The sequence below is a fragment of the Brassica napus genome, chromosome C8, assembly GCF_020379485.1.
Source record: "Brassica napus cultivar Da-Ae chromosome C8, Da-Ae, whole genome shotgun sequence".
In the NCBI taxonomy this organism is placed as follows: Eukaryota; Viridiplantae; Streptophyta; class Magnoliopsida; order Brassicales; family Brassicaceae; genus Brassica; species Brassica napus.
Window position 1 is genome coordinate 13,814,085 of NC_063451.1, and position 21,648 is coordinate 13,835,732.

Here is a 21,648-nt window from a genome sequence, read left to right on the forward strand (position 1 = left end):
GGGACGATTTAAAGACGACACTGGGACTGTGATTTGGTTGTTTCCAGGTTGATGACTTGGAATATGTCGGTTTTAAGAAAATCATTAGAAACGAATCGGTATTAAAACGACGTTCGTGTCTCTAGTTTTTTCTCTCTTTGGGAAGCGAGCTTGATATGTGTGGCGATTGTTTCTCGATTTTCGGAGAGTTTAGATCAGTTTGCAAGATCTGGCTGAACAGTTATGGAACGATATATGGAGACAGGAAAAATCGCCTAAGACTTAGTTCGCTAGACTATCCACCTAGGTTTTCAATTCCCTAAAATTCTATGGCAGTTTCAAAAGCGTTTTATTCCTTAGTACCTTCCTACAAAAATTCCAAGTTTGATCTTGAAAAAAATCAGACATACCATAGTGTTCTCGGAGATGCATTTTTGTCTCTTCTCAGTTTTGCTTGCTTATTTCCCCTTCCTCTTCTCGTGTATGTTTGCCATTTTCGATATTGGAGTTCATCCTTTGAAACTTGACATTTATCTTAAGAACTTGACTGTTACCTTCTCCTTAGATACGACGTCAATTTTTATAAAAAGGTTCAACGTAATCGTATTGTTGCGGCGACTAAGGTGTTAAGTTAACCGTTGCCGTTTTATACGATTAATTTGAATCCATGCGAGAAAACAAACCTTTGCGGTTTTTTATCGCAAAGTTTCAATGGTAACTCCAATCGAGACGACACAAGAGACGTTTCGATAGAGATTCGAAGGAGAACGCAAAGATAGAGGCAAGGGCGAGTAGGAGCAAGCCAAGGAGTTTAGACGAGTCATACTTGTTTTCGTCGTAAAATCTCAACGGAAATTCTGATTGAGATGAAATCAAAAGCGTTTCAATGAGGACTCAAAAGAGAATGCAAAGGAGGACCTTTTTGAAGCCTGACAGGTCGCTATGTAGCGAGTTGGAGGTCTGACATGTCGTTATGTAGCGAGTAGGAGCAAGCCAAGACGAGTCTAACTTGTTTTCGTCGTAAAATCTCAACGGAAATTCCAATTGAGACGAAACAAATAGCATTTCGATGAGGATTCAAAAGAGAACGCAAAGGAGGACCTTTTTGAGGCCTGACAGGTCGCTACGTAGCGAGTTGGAGGTCTGACAGGTCGCTATGTAGCGAGTAGGAGCAAGCCAAGATGAGTCTAACTTGTTTTCGTCGTAAAATCTCAACGGAAATTCCAATTGAGACGCAACGAAAAGCGTTTCGATCGGAATTCAAAAGAGAATGCAAAGGAGGACCTTTTTGAGGCTTGACAGGTCTCTACATAGCTATTTGGAGGTCTGACAGGTCGCTATGTAGCGAGTAGGAGCAATCCAAGACGAGTCTAACTTGTTTTCGTCGTAAAATCTCAACGGAAATTTCAATTGAGACGAAACGAAAAGCGTTTCGTTCGGGATTCAAAAAAGAATGCAAAGGAGGACCTTTCTGAGGCCTGACAGGTGGCTACGTAGCGAGTGGAGCTCTGACAGGTTGCTATGTAGCGACCTGTCAAGCCTCAAAAAGGTCCTCCTTTCCATTCTCTTTTGAATCCCGATCGAAACACTTTTCATTTCGTCTCAATTGGAATTTCCGTTCAGATTTTACGACGAAAACAAGTTAGACTCGTCTTGGCTTGCTCCTACTCGCTACATAGCGACCTGTCAGACCTCCAACTCACTACGTAATCGATTTGCTGCGCTTCCTTTTCCCACGATTAACCTAGGGGTTTTCTGCGGTTTTTGGGGGAACAAGTTTTACTTTTCCGAAAAGTTTTCGGTAAACGTGTTTTGGAAAAACCCTTATGCATTGAGACTTCTTTAGCTCGGTAATGAGCCAAACTTATGGGGTTTAAAATTTAGCATTTCCCTTTATGTTTAAACAGAAAAATCGCGAGCTCGTTTCGTAGCTCTTCCTGTGGCGAAAAGTCGCGGCTAGGTTTTCGATTTTTTTTTCAGGCACTGTGGCGTTTGCGTAAGCGTTGGCCATAGGCGCAGTGGCGGCTGGGGTTGTCTTACCAGCGTTGTTGCAAACTGCGATTTTGTCTTTCGTATTTCCAGACATTGTTTTGATCAAGCGTTTTGCAGCTATGAGTTAAAGTAATCCGCACCCCCTCCTCCTTCTAGCGCCAAACTGTGGGAACCAAAATTCGCACTGTCGATTTACATTTAAATTAGGAAACTAGGAAATCCCTAATTTCCCAGATGTCCCGTATCTCTGCGAGAGCCAATGACAAGTGATCAAATAGATGCGAAAATCATGAAAAGATAACAAACGAGTTTAGAGAAAACAGTAGATCTTATTTCTAATCCGCGTAAGAGCGTTGCAATCATTACAAGAGATCATAAAAGCTTTGGCCAAAAAGGCTGTCAGCGAGTTACCTAGCTCTAGCGGCCTTAAAGCTCAAACCCAGTTGAGTCGCAGCTCGATAACAAAAGACGAAAAAGATACAGAAAATGTTTTTGATTGATTTCGGACTGAACCTTGTTAAAAGCTGCCTACGTACCCCTTTCGAGGATCAAGCCAAACGTAGTTCAATTGATAGAGCTGGACAAGAGATCAAATTGCCTGGGCGAGTTCGTTTAGTAATTGAGTGCAAGTCATAGAAACAAACTTGTCGAGAATAAAGCCTAAAGTTTCTAAGTGCTGAGAATTCTGGGTCTAAAAAGTTGTCCCTGGTGCCTCTCGCCTAGGACTCCTTATATACTTGCTCCTAGGTCAGTTTACGCTTTTCCCCTTCTGCCCTTAAGCCGTCATAGCTTAAAAAAAGAGATATTCCATATTTCCCGATCTTCCTTATTATCTTCGGAAACTTCACATTTATCCGCAGAAACTTGACATTATCTTGCCTTACGAACCAAGCATAAACCGTCATACGACTTATGGGCTTTTGGTTAAGAAATCGTAAGTGGGCTTCGAGCTTCGTTTTAGGTCTCTTTGGGCCGTCTTTGGCTCGAAACGTTTATTACGGTTTCTTCGATAAAAGCAAACTTACTGCGGTTTTTATCGTAAAGTTTGACTGATGACTTCGCGTGAAGGGAAACATAGAATGATTTAGCCACGGCCTACGGGAGATAGCATTTAAAGAGTAGACAAGAATGCATGGATTCGTGTCGTATCGACGTTTTGGGAGAGCCCAATCGCTACGTAACAACCAAGCCGTGTACGTGCTCGGTCGATACGTTACAACCGAGCTTTGTCTCTAGCGACCAAGCCGCGTTCGTGCTCGATCGCTACGTAGCGACCGAGCCTTGGCTCGAACTCGGTCGCTACGTAGAGACCGAGCCGTATGTGTGCTCGGTCGCTACGTAGCGATCGAGCTTTGCTTTTCCATGGTCTGATTGCCATACTCGAGCTTGCCCGTGGTCGGTTCCATTACGTGCCTGTTCCCTTGGACAATCGATATTTGGTTCGATTTGAGATTTGAACAAGATTTTACCGCGAGGCTCTTCATAAAGAATCTTTTTACGAAGTATAACTTTCGTGAAAAATGTTCATGCTGATTTTTACGGAGATTTGGATGTTAACTTCGTCGTGACTGTTTTTGACCACAACAGTTCTCCCATTATTCAGAGGGATTTCGAGTTGAAGCCGCAGTACTACACACTCGTGGGACAGATACCTTACCATGGATTATCTTACGAGCATCCTATGGACCATCTGAAGAGGTTCGAGGATCTGATATCTGCTATTAAAGTCATGGGAGTCCCTGAGGATTATCTCCTATGCAAGCTCTTCAAGTTCTCTCTTGCTGGAGAAGCTTCGCATTGGCTTAAGCAGCTACCACCAAAATCTCTCACATCCTGGAGCGACATCAAGAATGCATTCTTATGAAATTTCTTTGATGAATCACGCGCTGAAGACTTGAGGAGCAAGATCGCTACTTTCTCTCAAGAGCCTGCAGAATCATTCAGTGGCTCTTGGATCAGATTCAAGTCTTATCAGAGAGACTATCCACACCATGGATTCGATGAAGTACAACTGCTCAGTACTTTTTACAGAGGTATCGCGGTGCAGTACCAGATGGCTTTTGATGCTTCTATCAACGGGAACTTCAACACCAGGAATCCAGAAGAGGCAGTGAAAGTCATTGAAAACCTAGCATCTAGCAACATCACCAAGAACACTAATTTTGAGAGGAAAAAGTCTGCCACCATCTTTGGGAATGATCAGATGGATGAGGTGAAGGCAAAGCTGAATAGTGTCCACAAGCTTCTTAGGAAGCAGGTCTGCTTGGTTGAAGATGCAGAAGTTGTAGACACAGAGGGTAGAGTAGAGGAAAAAGAAGAAGTAAACTTCATTGGTGGAACTAGATTCCAAGGTTCTGGAAACCAGGGTGGAAACAGAAATTCCTATGGAAATAGGGGTAATTTCAACCAGAGTTTGCAGTACCCGAAACCCTACAGCAACAACTACAACAACAACAACATGAATTATGGAAATTCCTAATACCAGAAGCCACTGCCGCCTCCTCAAGAGAGCAAGATTGAAGAGATGCTCGATAGGGTTCTTGAGGCACAGCAGCGCATGACAGTGGACTTCAATGGGAAGATTGATTCTGTGTACATCAACCTGAACACAAAGTTTGAAACTTTGAGCACCCATGTGAAGAAACTGGAGATGCAGGTTGTTCAGACAGAAGAAGCTGTTAAGAGGCAGGAAGCCTTGACAAGAGTGGCAGGAGATGATGTGATGAAACACCACGTGAGTGCCATCATTGGGGATGATATATGGCAAGTGGTGAAGGAAGAGAAGCTGCAAGAAGGAGATTTCGAAGTAGAAAGTCTGATGAGCTTCAGCGGATCAGACTGGTGTCGATCGACGCCAGACAATGCACATCGATCGACGTCGCCCAGTCCAAATCGATCGACAGGATCTCTAGAGCATCAACCGATGACACCAACGGAGTCAACCGCAACTTGCAATGCCGTGAGGATTCTGACTCACGAGGAGTTCGCAGCAAAACACCCACATCCGCCCTACCCTGATAATGTCTGAATCGCTCGACGTGATGTTACCCCCATCGATCGACAAAAAGAAGTCGACATCGAGCGACAACCTCCAACGTCCATCGATCGACGAGCACCTATTACGTACCGAGTGTAGATGCCAAAGATAGATGTTGAACATCTCAATGCACTCAGGCCCAAACCCAAACCTTCAGAAAACCCACCAGACACCGTCAGGATACCTTTAGATGATGGAGATTATTCGATGGAAGTCGATAGGGTTCCTATGGGAAGAACCCTAAGGAAAAGAAAGGAAAAAGTGGAGAAGCATCTGAAGAGGGGGCCAATGATAAGGAAAAGGAAAGTTTCTGAAAAAGAGTCTTCAATATTTCTCTAGATAAGCCATTCGGGGAGGCTTATTATAATCACAGATTGTGGATGTTCTTCAGAGAGACAAGGGAGAAAGAAGAAGACATCAAGAGAATGTTCTGTGAAGCTAGAGAAAAAGATGAGGAAGAGGGTTACATTGAAGAAGAAGAGTGATCCTGGGCAATTCACAATACCATGTACGGTGAAGGGTATTGAGTACCCACATGCTTTGTGCAACACATGAGCATCAGTCAGCATCCTACCTAGGGTTATGGCAGACCATCTGGGTCTGCAGGTGGAGCCTTCCAACGAATTGTTCACTTTTGTGGACTTCACAGAGGAATTCAGGAGGGATTGTGAGAGACCTAGAGGTGCAGATTGGTAATGCCCTAGTTCCAGTTGATTTCCATGTCCTGGACATCAAGCTAAAAAGGAACTCTTCTCTATTTCTTGGGAGAGCCTTCTTTTTTAGAGTAGGAGAAGTGTGCAACCTGCAATCCAATCAGTTGTGCTTAACGCTCATAGATCCTCAAATCCACTACAACCCCATCAAGAAGCCACAGATGTCCTCCAGAAGAATCAATGATCCAAGAATCATTGCAGCTTGCCACTTTGGAGTGGAATACGAGACAGAATACTCAGCATCAATCGAAACTCACCCTGCAACATCGATTGACAGTGGCAATCATAAATCGATCGACAAACCCCAGGACGAATCGATCGATAGTCGTCCAGATGATTGGGAGAACAACTACTACAACCCAATTATTGCCGCATACACCAGACAAAACATGCATACAGAAAAGTATGAGGATGAACGAGCTACTTAGTACAAAGCCATCCTTGATGAGGAAGATACACTTGTTCATCATTCCTCTTGGAAAAGGAATGCACCATCGATCGACATAACAGGCTGACCATTGATCGATACTCAACCTCATCAGAGAAACCGGAAACGAGAATCTACTGACATTGCCAACTACTCATCGATCGACGCAGAAGTCAACCGAGTGCGAGAGGGAGACTACTCGATTGGCAGTTGGGCAGATGATCACCATCACGAAAGCTATGCAGTAGAAACAACAATATATGAGCCAGGAGCAGATGAACTACATGAAGGTTTCACATATGAGGAACTTCTCAACATGCAAAGACGCGATGAAACAGATCAACATCGATCAGAAACTGCTTGGGGAAGAACACGATACAGCCATCCATCGACAAAGCAAGCCGTCCATCGATCGACATAAATCCTTCAACATCGATCGACGTTGCTCATACAACATCGATCGAGATTCGCTCTAAATCAAAAACCACTGTAAGCGAAAAAGATAAATTTGATAATGAGTATCTAACTCCAGACGAATTTGGTATTTTCAGGGACCTAGATGGCCACGCAAGAGAAATAGACGGACGTATACTGAATATATCTCTAAAAGATATTGCAGACATCCTTCAGACAGCCAATGGAGCAGAAAATTTGTTCGTACATCAACGCAACATTCCAGAATACCAACAGAAGGATACAAAAGAGTTATATGACGCAGCTGATGGCATAGACAAAAGCTTCAAACAAAGGTCTCGCCATCCCACTCGACCATCGATCAACGTTGACGTCCTAACATCGGTCGACAGACGTCCATAATTCAGCAAAAGGGCCATTGATTCCCACGGTACCAGGAAATTCTACTGGGAGGAGAATAATGAGTATGGCGTCTACAGAGAAGAACATGGATACGCCAGAAATCTAGAGGGACACACCATTCGTGTTCACAACAGAGACATCAGAAGACTTCTGGAAAGAGCTTCGAGAGATGAGCCAAACTACATATGTCTTCTTGAACATGCTAACTTATTCACACAGACCAAGATGGTACTAGAGATCTACACCAAGGACGAGATCAATGAGATGTTCTATGGAGTCTGTGGAGCACAAAAGAAGAATGAAGGTGATTTCTAGATGAAGCTTGATGGTGTCTACCATCCACTGAATGATAGCATCGGTTGGTTAATTACATGCATGGAAGAGATGAGGCAAGATATAGCCAGAATTCAGCAAGCGACCGACTGTTCTTGCCATAAATCGATCGACAGAAGACAACATGCATCGATCGATAGTCGCTTACTGATACCACCCAAATTACCCTAAGGAGTGAATTACTCTCTCAAATAAGAGGTTCAGTTGCAGTACTTAGGGATCAAATCCATAAGGAGCTAGAGAACCTATTAAATCTAGTCAAGTTATTAATTCTAGGTGTTTGTTGTTTTATGGGTTTAAAAGTAAATAGCAATCCTAATTGAGAAAGTCTATTGCTCGACTAACAAGATGATTGGGGGTGTAACTTATTGGAAGATATTGGATGCAGAGTTTCTATTCAGGTGTTGGAGATTATAGTCCTATAGATGCCTAACAGTTGCATGCATGATATATTAGAGCTCAACTCCTTAATCACAGTGATCAACGATGGCAATGTTTCACTAGTTAACTAACTAGATCTTGGATCTCAACTGTCGTCTTTTGATCCCAAGAAAGTGTCGATCGATGATCCTATATGGATATCGATCGATACACCTTTCGCAAATATTGATCGATTGTCAGTAGACAATATCGATCGATGTTTCTAGCTAAGCCCTAGGCGCAGGTTGATAATGCTCACTAGTCTCCTAGATCCGCGGTTAGCATCTCTCTAGCAGTCCTAGCATGACAGATTAGATTCATGACAGGATGATCAATGATGCTTGACTCATGTTAATTCCTAAGTTCATGTTCTAGTTAGCAAGGCTAAAACAAGCATTAATGAACAATCAATCAATGAATATCACAACTTAGGAAATCTATAGTTGGGGCTAATCCCGCTAACCAATTTGAACCCTGAATCTAACAAGTGAACTACTCAGACATAGCTAAGCAATTCATGACGCAAAATATAGATAAAAACTGCATAGAATAGAATAGATGAATCAATGGAGTTCCAATCACAAATCTCTCTATGATTTTCTCTCCTAAAACTCTCTGCTGAAAATAAGAATACAAAGGTGGCTCCCAGCTCTCTTGCCTCCTAACACTTAGGAAAGTATATAACTATCAAGTTAAAAACTCGTCAGGGGTAATCTTGTAATTTGGTGAAACTTTGGGTTTAAAGTCGGCTGGAACCAAGTCGCGCATCTCGCGTCTCTACATCGATCGATGGTACAGGATGTACATCGATCGATCATAATCTTCAATCGTCGAGGCTTCTATCCTGTATCGATCGACGGCACTGGATGTGCATCGAACGATTGCTTCTTCTTCATATCGACCTCTAATGGCTAGCTCGGATGAAATCTCTTTTAAGCTCCTAAATGCTCCATAATCATCACTTTACTCCAAGATACTCCTAAACCTGAAAACATACCTAATAGGATAGAATATATAATATATAGATAGTAAAACACTTATATACCATGGATGAAAATGGGTCAAATCCATGGTATATCAACTCTCCCAGACTTACCCTTTTGCTTGTCCTCAAGCAAAACAAACAGGCAGTCTCTCTGAAAGAGGTTTGAAAACAGCAGGGACTTATAGATTTAAAACATAGAAATCATCACCTCTACAATTTTGCAAACCACATCTAAAAAGTCCTAATCACAAAAGCAGATTATGCATTATCCTAGCTTAGCAACCAAATTCAACTAGTCTACAACTCAGCAGATCATGTCTGACATTCCCCTCTACTAACCTCATTTCTTAGCATAAATATAAAAGTGCATGCTTTACCTTGGGAGTATCAATCACATGATGCAAGGATTTTCAGACAAGTATCTGGAACTGCAGGTAAAAGTTAGTTCCTAATTTCTCTCTCTCTGATTTCTCTCTTGAGTCAAAGTCTGCTTATATTGCAAGATCAGTGATCAAGATTGGACAAGCTTCCATGAATCAAGACTTAATGGTGGTTGCCACCAAGCCCTGTTCACTTCTTTTTGACCTATATCCAAGAATTCTTTGTGAAGCGAGCCTTGAAGATTACCGCCTCCAAGTCCCGTTCGAATTCTTTTATTTGGAATCCTTATGAATCAAGCCTTAATGGTTTTAGTCACCAAGTCATGTTCAGATTCCTCTTAACTAAATCCTAAGTCCTAATTAAGTAATAAATTTTGGATTTTTTTTTTTAATAGTAACTAACTAACTACTCTAGGGTCGAAATAGAGAGAGAAAATGTGATAAATGAATCTACACAAGGCGTTACCTTCCAGACTTGTCTGAAGAATCTGATCCCATGTATACCAAGCCCCAAGACAAGCGATTATGTCAGGTTTAGTATTGGAAGTCATCTTTGGTTTCTTCAAACAATCAAGGAAAGTGTGTATAGTTGACAGGTTGATCCACTTTAGCATCTTTAGTACTATCTGCAATCAGTAAATCTAGAATGGTGCTAAAGAGTGATTAGACATTCAAGTAATAAGATCATAGTCCCTTTCACATAGCTAAGCATAATTTTATTAAAAATCTTTTTATAAGAATCATAATAAATTATATCAGTAAACCTCCCCCCATACATAAATTGCAATGTCCCAGTGTAACACAGACGGAGTTATCGTGGAAATAAATCGTAAGTGCTCAATGTGCATCGGTATGCATTGATCGTCGTATGTGATTGTAGGTCGATCGATGTCGACGTCTCGTCCACGGTCGATATGGTGATCATCCTACTTGGGTCTTGCAATAAATCTAAAAGAATGAAAATGAAAGTAAATACTAGTAACTAAGAAAACCAATTAAAATTACCTAATAGTGGGTTGCCTCCCACTCAGCGTTTTGTTATAGTCATTTAGCTTGACTGTGGAGGTTTGTGGCTAGTTGGTGGAAAGACAGCTACTTGTTGGGCAACAAGCATCCACCTCATCTCTGCACATTCTGGACCAAGCTGCAATGAAACTTCTTGTGACCTCATAATTTCTGGTCCATCTCTCATCCATCTTATGTATTGCATTTGAGATGTTCCTTAGCCTTTCTTGGGTGTTTTCAATGCTGATCTGATGCCATCCTATCTTGTCGTAGGCGTATGCTGATAGCTCATTCAGTTCCTCATGCATTGACTCCATTTTGTTTTGTATCAGCTGCTCGTCGTATGGTGTAGACGTGGTATCGATCGATGCGACCAAGTGTTTATCGGTCGATGTTGGTGCCTTACTGTCGATCGATTGGGAATGTCTTCTGTTGATCGATGCTGATATCTGGTGTTGAGATGCGAGTTGCCTCTGAATGTCTTTGACTTCCTTCTGTAACCACTCTGCATGGCTATCCAGTCCACCGAGTCTGACGTCGAATGGAAAGTAGATGTCACCACACCGCTTCTCAAACCGGTGCTCCATGGTATCTATAGCTGTGTAAAGCTATGATGTGATCTGATCAACTTATGCTGCTGTGTAGGGAAGATGTTCTGTAGGTTTCCTGACGTCGAGCGATGCCCTGCGGAACCTATCGATTGATGTGGAACCTTCCTCATGAAAATCAAGTTGATCATTAAGCTTGCCAATGTCCCTCTAGACATTCATCATCTGTGTAGACAAGGTGTCCAAGTATCGCATGATAGGTGAGGTGAAACGGTCGTGCATATCCTCGTATGTTTGTAACCTATCTTCCATGGCTGCGAACTTTCTGTCGATCGATTTGATGGTACAGATATCGATCGATGTGGATGGTTGTGGATCCTTCTTGCAAATGGTGTCCAAATCTTGCTACAGAAGATCAATTCTTGTGCTTAACCAGTCTACGTTGTTGTTGAGAGGGTTGTATACGTCGTTAATCTTCGTGTTGAGGTATGCGATCTTCCATTCATCCTTCTTCTCTGCCAAACTTTCTGGTTCTGCAGGAATCTGGGATGTCTGTGGTTTGGCGTCGATCGATGGTGATGTCGTAGCTTCTTTCTCAAGAATGTGCTGCATACTCTCAATCACTGTCCTCATCTCTACCATACTTCTGAAAACCTCATTGTAACCTCTGTCCAAAGGCTGATAGGTATCATCCACCAATGTCTTGAGTTCATCACCTAGCTTTTCCTGAGCTCCACAAATACCAGTCGCCATCTCATTAAACTCATCCTTGGTGTAGATCTCTGGTGCCAGTTTTGTAGGTGTGAAAGAAGTGGCATGTTCTGGAAGACATAAATGACTCTCTTCAAATAGGGATGCTCTCTCCAGAATTTTTCTGATGTTGTCCTTGGTAACAGGGATCATCTCACCAGCTACGCTCCTTGCATATCAGACTCATCTCTGTAGACACCATATTCGTCCTTCTGTTCCCATCTGAACTTTCTGGCTCCATAGATGTCATAAGCATGACGTCCACATTCGTAACGTCTGTCGATCGATGGCGAAGGCACCTTGTCAAGCGACATTGGTGTTACCGTGTCGAACGATGTAGGAGCAACCTTGTCGATCGATGCTTGGCCAACTGGTGTGAACCAATTTAGTATGGAGTGCTGCGTTGCTGCATAAATAAGTTGTCTGGTCCATTGGCCACCTGAAGAATGTCTGCTATGTCCTCTCTGGATACTTTTCGAATCCTTCCATCCATAGCTCTTGCATGGCCATCTGGGTCCCTGGAAATATCAAATTCATCAGGAGTTAGAAAATCGTAATCAATACTCATATTCTTCTTAGTAAATAAAGAAGGTTTAGGTTTAGAATGAGAGTCGATCGATGTTGATACTGGAGTATCGATCGATTGAAGACGTTTGTCTGCTGAATTAGGGTTTTTATATCGAATGCTCTTCCTGGATATTCCTTCTGATTGGTTTGTGGGAGCATTCATCTTTTCTCCTTTGGTGTCGTGAGAAGTAATCTGGGGTACAAAACTCCTTATATAGGTATTGGTAAACCTACTTGGAATTGGAATATTCCCTTTTTCCTTTTCAAAGGAGGCGGCTTTAATATCGATCGATGTACCAGGTGTGGTATCGATCGATGCATAAGATCGTTTTGCTGGATGAAGGTGGGTATCGACCGATGCTGAGTAGACTCTGTCGATTGATGGTGGAGACGTGTTGTTGAAGGAATGTCTTGAATATCTGTCATCCTGCATAGCAATTTCTATAGCTCTTTCCTTCCAGTAATCCTCATCATACTCCTCAATAGAATCCTCATTGGATGAAGGAATTACAGTCTCTACTGCAAAATTTTCATTGAATCCATTGTCTGCCCAACTGCCTATGGAATAGTCATCACGTCCTCTTTTGTTGGGTTGTCGAAAGGCAAAGTCTGGATAACAATGATCTGGTAATGTGAAGTGGTCAACCAGATGCTTCCCGTCGAGCGACGTGGGATAGTGTTCATCGGTCGTCAGTGACTCATTGGAATCGATCGATGAAGCAGTGTGAGTGTCGATCGATTCTGAGTACTTTGTTTTGTAGTCTGCTCCTTAATGGCATGCTGCAATGTAGACAAGATCATTTCCAAGCTCCACGAGGTTGACCTGTTGTCTCACAACTCGAACTAGGTCATAGTGGACGTCTAGATTTATCAGTGTCAGACACAATTTGTTTGTGTTCATGTCACATACAGCTCCTACTGTAGCCAGGAAAGTGTTGAGATGAAGACCAAGAAGTGAAGAGATGAAGCTTTGGGGTTGAATAAAGTGAGACAGTAACTTGGGAGTTTTTACCACAGTAACTTTGGAGTTTCACCATTTCTGGATAAAGGTAACTAAGTTAGGGCTTGGGAAGTTACCTTGCATCCATTTGGAGAGTAAAAAACGTCCAAGGGCATTTGAAGAGGATAAGGAGCACATGGACAGTCTGTCTTGAGCTGGAAAGGTGAAAATGCTTTACTACTATAGCAAGCATGTGAGGAAACAAAGCCAAGAATTTCAAAAGGAGTTCCAGCCTGTCCATTGACTCCACATGCTTATGGATTTCGAAATTCACTTAATCAGCCTTATCTCTTCATATATATCTTGTATCTGATACATTAAATCAATTAATGGAGTTTTGAGTCTCTCTCTCTCTAGAATCTCTCTATTCTCTCTAAACTCTACTCTAATCTTCTCTGATTATTATTAAACAAACTCTAAAACACAAAAGTGTTTATGGTATCAGAGTCAGGTTGCTCAAAAGGGGGTGAGTGTGTGATTTCTTTTTCGTAAATCTGGGTTCTTTCTTGAGTGTTCTTGAGTGTTCTTGGTGTTCTTGAGTAATGGTCTTTATTATCTGAGTGGTGTGAGATATTCTGATGGATTCAAACGATCTCAACATGGAAATGAAGCACAGATCTAGTACAACCATGGAGCTTGAAGAAGAGAGGGATGGCGATTGGTCAAGATGGGCAAAGAGAGGTTTGGAAAGCTGTGGGTTATGGTGTGGTCATGTAAAGGGGAAGCCTTTAGTGGAAATGGCTACTGAAGAAGGTCAGACAAGGAATCTGAAAGGTGGAGATGAAGCTGATCAAGAAACCACTTTAGAGAGTGGGATTGAAGAAGCTTATGAAGAAAGGTCCAAACTTGTGAAGGTCGGTGGAGACAAGAGAGTGATCCGTGGCTTGAGACAAGGAAAGGATGAGTTGTATCAGCTTCTGGGAAGGCTGAAAGAAGGATGGCTGGAGCTGGACGTGCTGAAACCAAGCACAAATGATCCTGGAGTTATTAAAGAAAGGAGGAAACAAGATGTGTTCTTTAGCTTTCTTGTGAAGGAGATATGGGTTCTTATTCTTCATGCGTGTGATGGGTGGGAAGAGAACAAGAGATCAAACCAGTGGAAAGGTGGTACAAGCTGTAAGAAGGGAAGGCTGAGAAAGCTTTCTATAGTGTGGCTTGAGATGGGAAAGGCGTGGAAGAAGGACAGGGAGTCTGGGTATCTAAGTGATAAGATGAGTTTGAAGATGATCAAGGAGGTGGCTCAACAAGTGGTAAGAGGAGAGTGTTCTTACTCTGCCTATATGAGTAACTCAGTGGAGGATAGTATGGTTATGATGGAGCAAGAAATCAAAGGAGCAGATGATCCTATCACAAAGAAAGAATGGGATGGGTTTGTCAAGTATGTGTATGCTTTGGCTACGACCCGGAGACAAGGTGCTCCTGCCTTAGCATCCACATCCAAACCCATCATCATTGATTCTGGAGCAACACATCATATGATCAGTGATAGAAGTCTGATAAGTGGAGTCAAGGCTGCAACAGGGAGTGTCATGATAGCTAATGGTGCTAGGATCCCAATAGAAGAAGTGAGAAACCTCAAGCTGTTTGAGAAGAGCTCACCTGCGTTCTATTTGCCTCAGTTCACTTCAAATCTGATATCAGTGAAGAAGGCCACAGTTGATCTTGATTGTCAAGTAGTATTCAGGCCAAATGAAGTTGAGTTTCAAGATTTGAAGACTGGGAGAGTTATTGGTAGAGGAGACAGCAAGAATCAGTTATATCATCTCCAAACAGCTAAGACCTCTAACCCTATTGATTCTGTATGCTTGAGTAGTAATGCTGATAGGTCTGATAGTTCTACTTGGCATGCTAGATTAGGACATCCTCATGCTCGTGCAATTGGATTGATTATGCCTGATATGTCATTCAATCACTTGGAATCTGAAGCTTGCATCTTAGGGAAGCATAGTAGAACTGTTTTTCCCACTTCAGAGACCATATATGCAAATTGCTTTGATCTTGTTCATTCTGATGTGTGGACAGCCCCTTGTATGTCTAGAGAAAACCAGAAGTACTTTGTGACATTTATAGATGAGAAGTCTAAGTATACATGGATCACATTGCTGCCATCTAAGGATATAGTGTTTGAGGCTTTTGTCAACTTCCAAGCATATGTAACTAACCATTACAATGCTACTGTGAAGGTACTACGGTCTGATAATGGAGGAGAATACACCAGTCATGCCTTTAAGAATCACTTGGCTAAACATGGGATAGTGCATCAGACCAGTTGTCCTTACACACCACAGCAGAATGGGGTAGCTGAGAGGAAGAATAGGCATCTAATGGAGGTGGCTAGATCCATGATGTATCATACTAATGTTCCAAAGAGGTTTTGGGGTGATGCTGTTCAGACTGCATGCTATCTTATCAATCGGATTCCAACTAAAGTATTGAAGAATATGTCTTCTTTTGAGGTGCTGAACAAGAATAAGCCATACATAGATCATCTGTGTGTCTTTGGATGTCTATGTTATGTATGGGTTCCAGGAGAACAGAGAAACAAGTTGGAGGCAAAGAGCACTAAAGCAATGCTCATTGGGTACTCAGTAACTCAGAAGGGGTACAAGTGCTATGATCCAGCAACCAGGAGAGTGTTGGTGTCTAGAGATGTTAAGTTCATAGAGACCAAGGGTTATTATGAAGAAAAGAATTGGGAAGACTTGGAAGATCTGTCTCAAGAACCAAGAAACATGGCAGAGAATCTGAGGAACATCTTGGAAAGGCTTGGGTAAACATGTCCCAAGATAAGGTTAGAGAAGCTGAAAGAACAACTCCCCTTGATCATGAGGGGGGAAATGAGTCTGAATCAGGAGTGCAAGAGCATCACCAAGGGGATTCAGGTCATCATGATCAAGAGGTGACAGAAGAAGTAGAGAATTCTCCTCAGGTTGGTGTGGATGAGCAGGGAGAGGTTCATGATCCAGAGGAGGTGAGTGAGACAGAAACAGAGGTTCAAGCTGAGGTTTAAGCTGAGGTTCAAGCTGAGGATCAGGTTCAGGTTCAGGCTTTGCGGAGGAGCACAAGGATAAAGAGGGATGCTTCCAACTGGGTAAACACGAGAGTGTACTACAATGCCCAGGCTGTGGAGCATCCTTCTCAAGCCGTGTGTTCCTTTGCAGAATATCCAGAAGAGCACATGGTGTTTATGTGTAACTTGGATGAGAATGAGATACCAAGATCTTATGAAGAAGCTATGAAGCACAAGGTTTGGAGAGATTCAGTAGGAGATGAAAGGGATGCAATGATCAGGAATGATACTTGGTGTGAGAGTGAGTTACCTAAAGGGAAGAAGGCAGTTTCAAGCAGATGGATCTTCACCATCAAGTATTTTGAAATGGGGAGATAGATAGGCGCAAGACTAGGCTGGTTGCAAGAGGATTTACACAGAATTATGGGGAAGATTACATTGATACTTTTGCACCAGTGGCCAAGCTTCGCACAATTCGAATTGTGTTATCCATTGCAACAAACTTGGAGTGGGATTTGTGGCAAATGGATGTGAAGAATGCTTTCTTGCAAGGTGAACTTGAAGATGAAGTATACATGCATCCACCTCCTGGACTTGAGCATCTAGTAAAGCCAGAGAATGTTTTGAGATTGAAGAAAGCAATATATGGGTTGAAACAGTCACCTAGAGCTTGGTACAGGAAGCTGAGTACAACACTCAATGGGAGAGGCTTTAGGAAGTCAGAACTAGATCACACTCTCTTCACCTTGATAGGACCTTCAGGGAGCATTGTGATTATAGTGTATGTGGATAATTTGATTATCACAGGAAGTGATAAGGCAGGGATTCAGGCTACTAAGGAGTTTCTCAAATCTGTGTTTGACATCAAGGATTTGGGAGAGATGAAGTATTTTCTGGGCATTGAGATATGCAGATCAAAGGTGGGTTTGTTTATGTCTCAAAGGAAGTATACTATGGATATGTTGAAGGAGACTGAAGTGCTTGGAGGAAAGATAGCTAAGACACCCCTTGAGGAGGGATATAAAGTTCTGCGTGAGGGGGAGGTTGAAGAGAAGCAGCTGTTTGAGGATCCTAAGCTATACAGAAAGATGGTTGGCAAGCTGATCTACTTGACCATCACCAGACCAGATATATGTTTTGATGTGAACCAAGTGAGTCAGCATATGCAAGTGCCAAGGGTCCATCACTGGAAGATGGTTGATAGGATACTGAGGTATCTGAGTGGGACGGCTGGACAAGGAATTTGGATGGGCTGTAATGGCAGTACAGAAGTGGTTGGGTATTGTGATGCTGATTGGGCAGGAGATAGAGTGGACAGGAGATCAACTACTGGGTATTGTACATTCATTGGAGGGAACTTGGTTACTTGGAAGAGTAAGAAGCAGAAGGTTATCTCTTGTTCAAGTGCTGAAGCTGAGTATAGAGCCATGTTGAAGCTGACAAACGAGTTGGTGTGGATCAAGGGGATCTTGAAGTATCTAGAGATTGAGCAGAGTACTCCTATGACTATGCATTGTGACAATCAAGCAGCTATCCACATTGCCTCCAACTCAGTGTTTCATGAGAGAACAAATCACATAGAGGTGGATTGTCATAAGGTGAGGCAGATGATTATCTTAGGAGTGATTTTGCCATGTTATACAAGAAGTGAAGATCAGCTTGCAAATGTGTTTACTAAGGCAGCGAGATTGAAGACAATGGAGTCCATACTATCCAGGCTTGGACTCATTGATCTTACTCCTAGGAGCTGAGCCCCTTAACCATGGAGTCTCCACTCTTTTTCCCTCATCAAAGTTTTATCCCAATGGGTTTTCTTTGGTGAGGTTTTTAATGAGAGAGGTCTTCATGGTTTCCAAACTTGACTTTTTCCACATGGTCAAACTTGAGGGGGAGTGTTGAGATGAAGACCAAGAAGTGAAGAGATGAAGCTTTGGGGTTGAATGAAGTGAGACAGTAACTTGGGAGTTTTTACCACAGTAACTTTGGAGTTTCACCATTTCTGGATAAAGGTAACGAAGTTAGGGCTTGGGAAGTTACCTTGCATCCATTTGGAGAGTAAAAAACGTCCAAGGGCATTTGGAGAGGATAAGGAGCACATGGACAGGCTGTCTTGAGCTGGAATGCCTGTCCATGTGCTGGAAAGGTGAAAATGCTTTACTACTATAGCAAGCATGTGAGGAAACACAGCCAAGCATTTCAAAAGGAGTTCCAGCCTGTCCATTGACTCCACATGCTTATGGATTTCGAAATTCACTTAATCAGCCTTATCTCTTCATATATATCTTGTATCTGATACATTAAATCAATTGATGGAGTTTTGAGTCTCTTTCTTTCTAGAATCTCTCTATTCTCTATAAACTGTACTCTAATCTTCTCTGATTATTATTAAGCACACTCTAGAACACAAAAGTGTTTAGAAAGCTCTTCCAAGCAGAAGTGAAGAGTTCCAGTTAAGCTTGATGTCCAGGACATGAAAATCTACTGGGACAAGGGCATTACAAATCTGTACCTCAAGGTCTCTTATGATGCCTCTTGAGCTTCTTTCTGAAAGGTCCACGAAGGTGAAAGATTCTGATGAAGGCTCTATGTTCAGACCCAGCTGGTCTGCCATAACCTTAGGTAGTATGCTGACTGATGCTCCTATGTCACAAAGTGCATGGGGAAATTCAATACCTTCACCTCACATGGTATTGCAAACTTCCCAGGATCACTCTTCTTCTTCAATGTGATCCTTAGTTTCATCATTTCCCTCACATGATGAAACATTCTCCTAATGTCCTCCTCAGTCTCCTTAGTCTCTCTGAAAAACATCCACAATCGGTGTGTGTAATAAACTTCATCAAAAGGTTTCTCCACTGGGATTCTGAGGACTCTCTTAGTGAAACCATCCATCTCCATCTCATTAGCTTCCCTCTTAAGGTTCTTAGAAATCTTCTCCTTCCTTTTCCTTAACCTTCTTCCTTCAGTTGCCTCAATAACTCGCATAGGCTCTGGTGTAGTGTCTGAAGGGTTGGTTGTAGGTTCTAGTGGGTTTGCTAAGGTTTAGGTGGTGGTCTGAGTGCGTTGATTCGGTCACTATCGATAGAAGGTAACCGCACTCGGTAGGTGAGAGGTGCCCATCGATCGATGAGAGGTGAGGGAGGTCGATCGATTTTGGTCCCTCTCTGTCGGTCGACTGGTGGCTCATGCGATCGATCAATTTTGACGTAGAAAGGGAAGGGTGGGTGAGGATGTTTTTCTGCGAATTCCTCATGAGTCATGATTCGAACTGCACTACACGCCGCAGTCGATTCAGCAGGAGACGTCGATCGATTTTCAGAGTAGTCCGTCGATCGATCTTCGTCATGGTCTGTCGAGCGATGTGCATCCATTGACATCGGTCGACACCAGTGTGATCCGCCGAAACTCTTGGAGCTTTCAACTTCGAATTCTCCTTCTCCAAGCTTCTCATGCTTCACCACTTGCCAGAAATCATCATCTATGATGGCATTTACATGGTGTTTTGCTTTCTCAACTCCTTCCTCTATAGCCAAGGCTTCTTGCCTCTTTACAGTGTCTCCAGTCTGAGCCACTTGCATTTCAAGCTTCCTCACCTGAGTCCCTAAGGTCTCAATTCTTGTGTCAGACTATTGTAGGTAAAATCTATCTCCCCATTGAAATTCACAGTGAGTTGTTGCTGTCCTTCCAGAACTCTGTCAAGCATTGCTTCAATCTTGCTTTTCTGAGTCTGTGGTAGTGGATTCTAGTAGAATGAGTTTCCATAGTCTCTGCTGTTGTTGCTGAAAGGTTTCTGGAACTGTGAACTCTGGTTACTCCTCTGACCATTGCCATAGAAGTTTATGTTTCCACCCTGGTTTCCAGACCTCTGAAATCCAGTACCTCCAATGTAGTTCACATCTTCTTCTCCTTCCATGTCTACAGCTACTTCTCCTTCAGCTGAGCAGACCTGCTTCCTAAGAAGCTCATGAACCACATCTAACTTTTCTCTAACTTCGTCCATATGCTCCTTCCCTAGGGATGCAACAGACTTCTTCCTCTCAAAGTCAGTGTTCTTGGTGCTGGTCCTGTTTGCTAGATTTTCTATCAGTCTCGAAGCTTCCACCGGATTCCTGGTGTTGAAGTTTCCCTCACTAGCTGTATCAAGAGCCATCTTACACCTCAAGGAGATACCTCTGAAGAAAGTGCTCGGCAGTTGCACTTTGTTGAATCCATGGTGTGGACAGTCTCGCTGGAAGAACTTGAATCTGATCCACGCATATTTGAAAGACTTTCCAGTCTCCTGCGCGAATGCAGCAATTTTGCTCCTCAAGTCTTCAGCGCGTGCCTCATCGAAGAAGTTTCGCTAGAAAGCATTCGTGATGTCAGCCCAGGATGTTGGAGATCCTGTGGGTAGCTGCTTAAGCCAGTGTATCGCTTCTCCAGTTAGAGAATACTTGAAGAGCTTGCACAATAGGTAGTCCTCGGGGACTCCATCCATACGAATAGCAGCGATAAGATCCTCGAACCTCTCTAGATGGTCCATAGGATGCTCGTGCGGTAACCCAGAGTAGGGTATCTGCGACATGAGTGCGTAGTACTGAGGCTTCAGCTCGAAATTCTTCTTCTGAATCTCTAGAAGTCGAATAGCTGATATGTTGGCGTAGTACTCATTTGGACGATTGTAGTCAGCCAGTGCCCTTGGTCGAGCAGCCTCTTCTACAGGTTGAGCAACTCCTGTAGTATCAGTATCTGGGATTACATTTTCCTAAGCGTCTAGTTTCTGACCTGTTGCATTACGCAGACGACCATCTTGGTCATACAGGTCTCCATTCTCGTCCTGTCTGAGAATAATAATCGCAACCATGTTTCGCGACTGATGATCGATCGATGTACGCGGTGTAGAATCGATCGATGTCGAACGATGTAGATCGGTCGATGACGAAGGTAGGGTGTCGGTCGACGGGAAAGCTGCTGCGTCGAGCGATGTGGAACGTTGGTCTCTGCGGATCGTTGTTCCAAGTGAGCAGGATCTTGTGAGAATAGCAGGTGTTTGTCCTTGTTGCTTCTGGTACTGCTGGGCATGCACCTGAAAAGACAAGAAAAAATTTTGTGTCAGAATGGGGGTCCAAAAAAGAATAAGAATTAATAACATTAAATCTAATGGCGATCAAAGCTCCCCGGCAACGGCGCCAAATTTGATACCACTCAAATTACCATAAGGAGTTAATTACTCTCTCAAATAAAAGGTTCAGTTGCAGTACTTAAGGATCGAATCCACAAGGAGGTAGGGAACCTATTAAATCTAGTCAAATTATTAATTCTAGATGTTTGTTGTTTTATGGGTTTAAAAGTAAATAGCAATCCTAATTGAGCAAGTCTATTGCTCGACTAACAAGATGATTGGGGGTGTAACTTATTGGAAGATATTAGAGGCAGGGTTTCTATTCAGGTGTTGGAGATTGCAATCCTATAGATGTCTAACAGTTGCATGCAGGATATATTAGAGCTCAACTCTTTAATCACAGTGATCAGCGATGGCAATGTTTCACTGGTTGACTAACTAGATCTTGAATCTCAACTGTCGTCTTTTGATCACAAGAAAGTGTCGATTGATGATCCTATATGGATATCGATCAATACACCTTTCACAAATATCGATCGATTGTCAGAAGACAATATCGATCGATGCTTCTAGCTAACCTCTAGG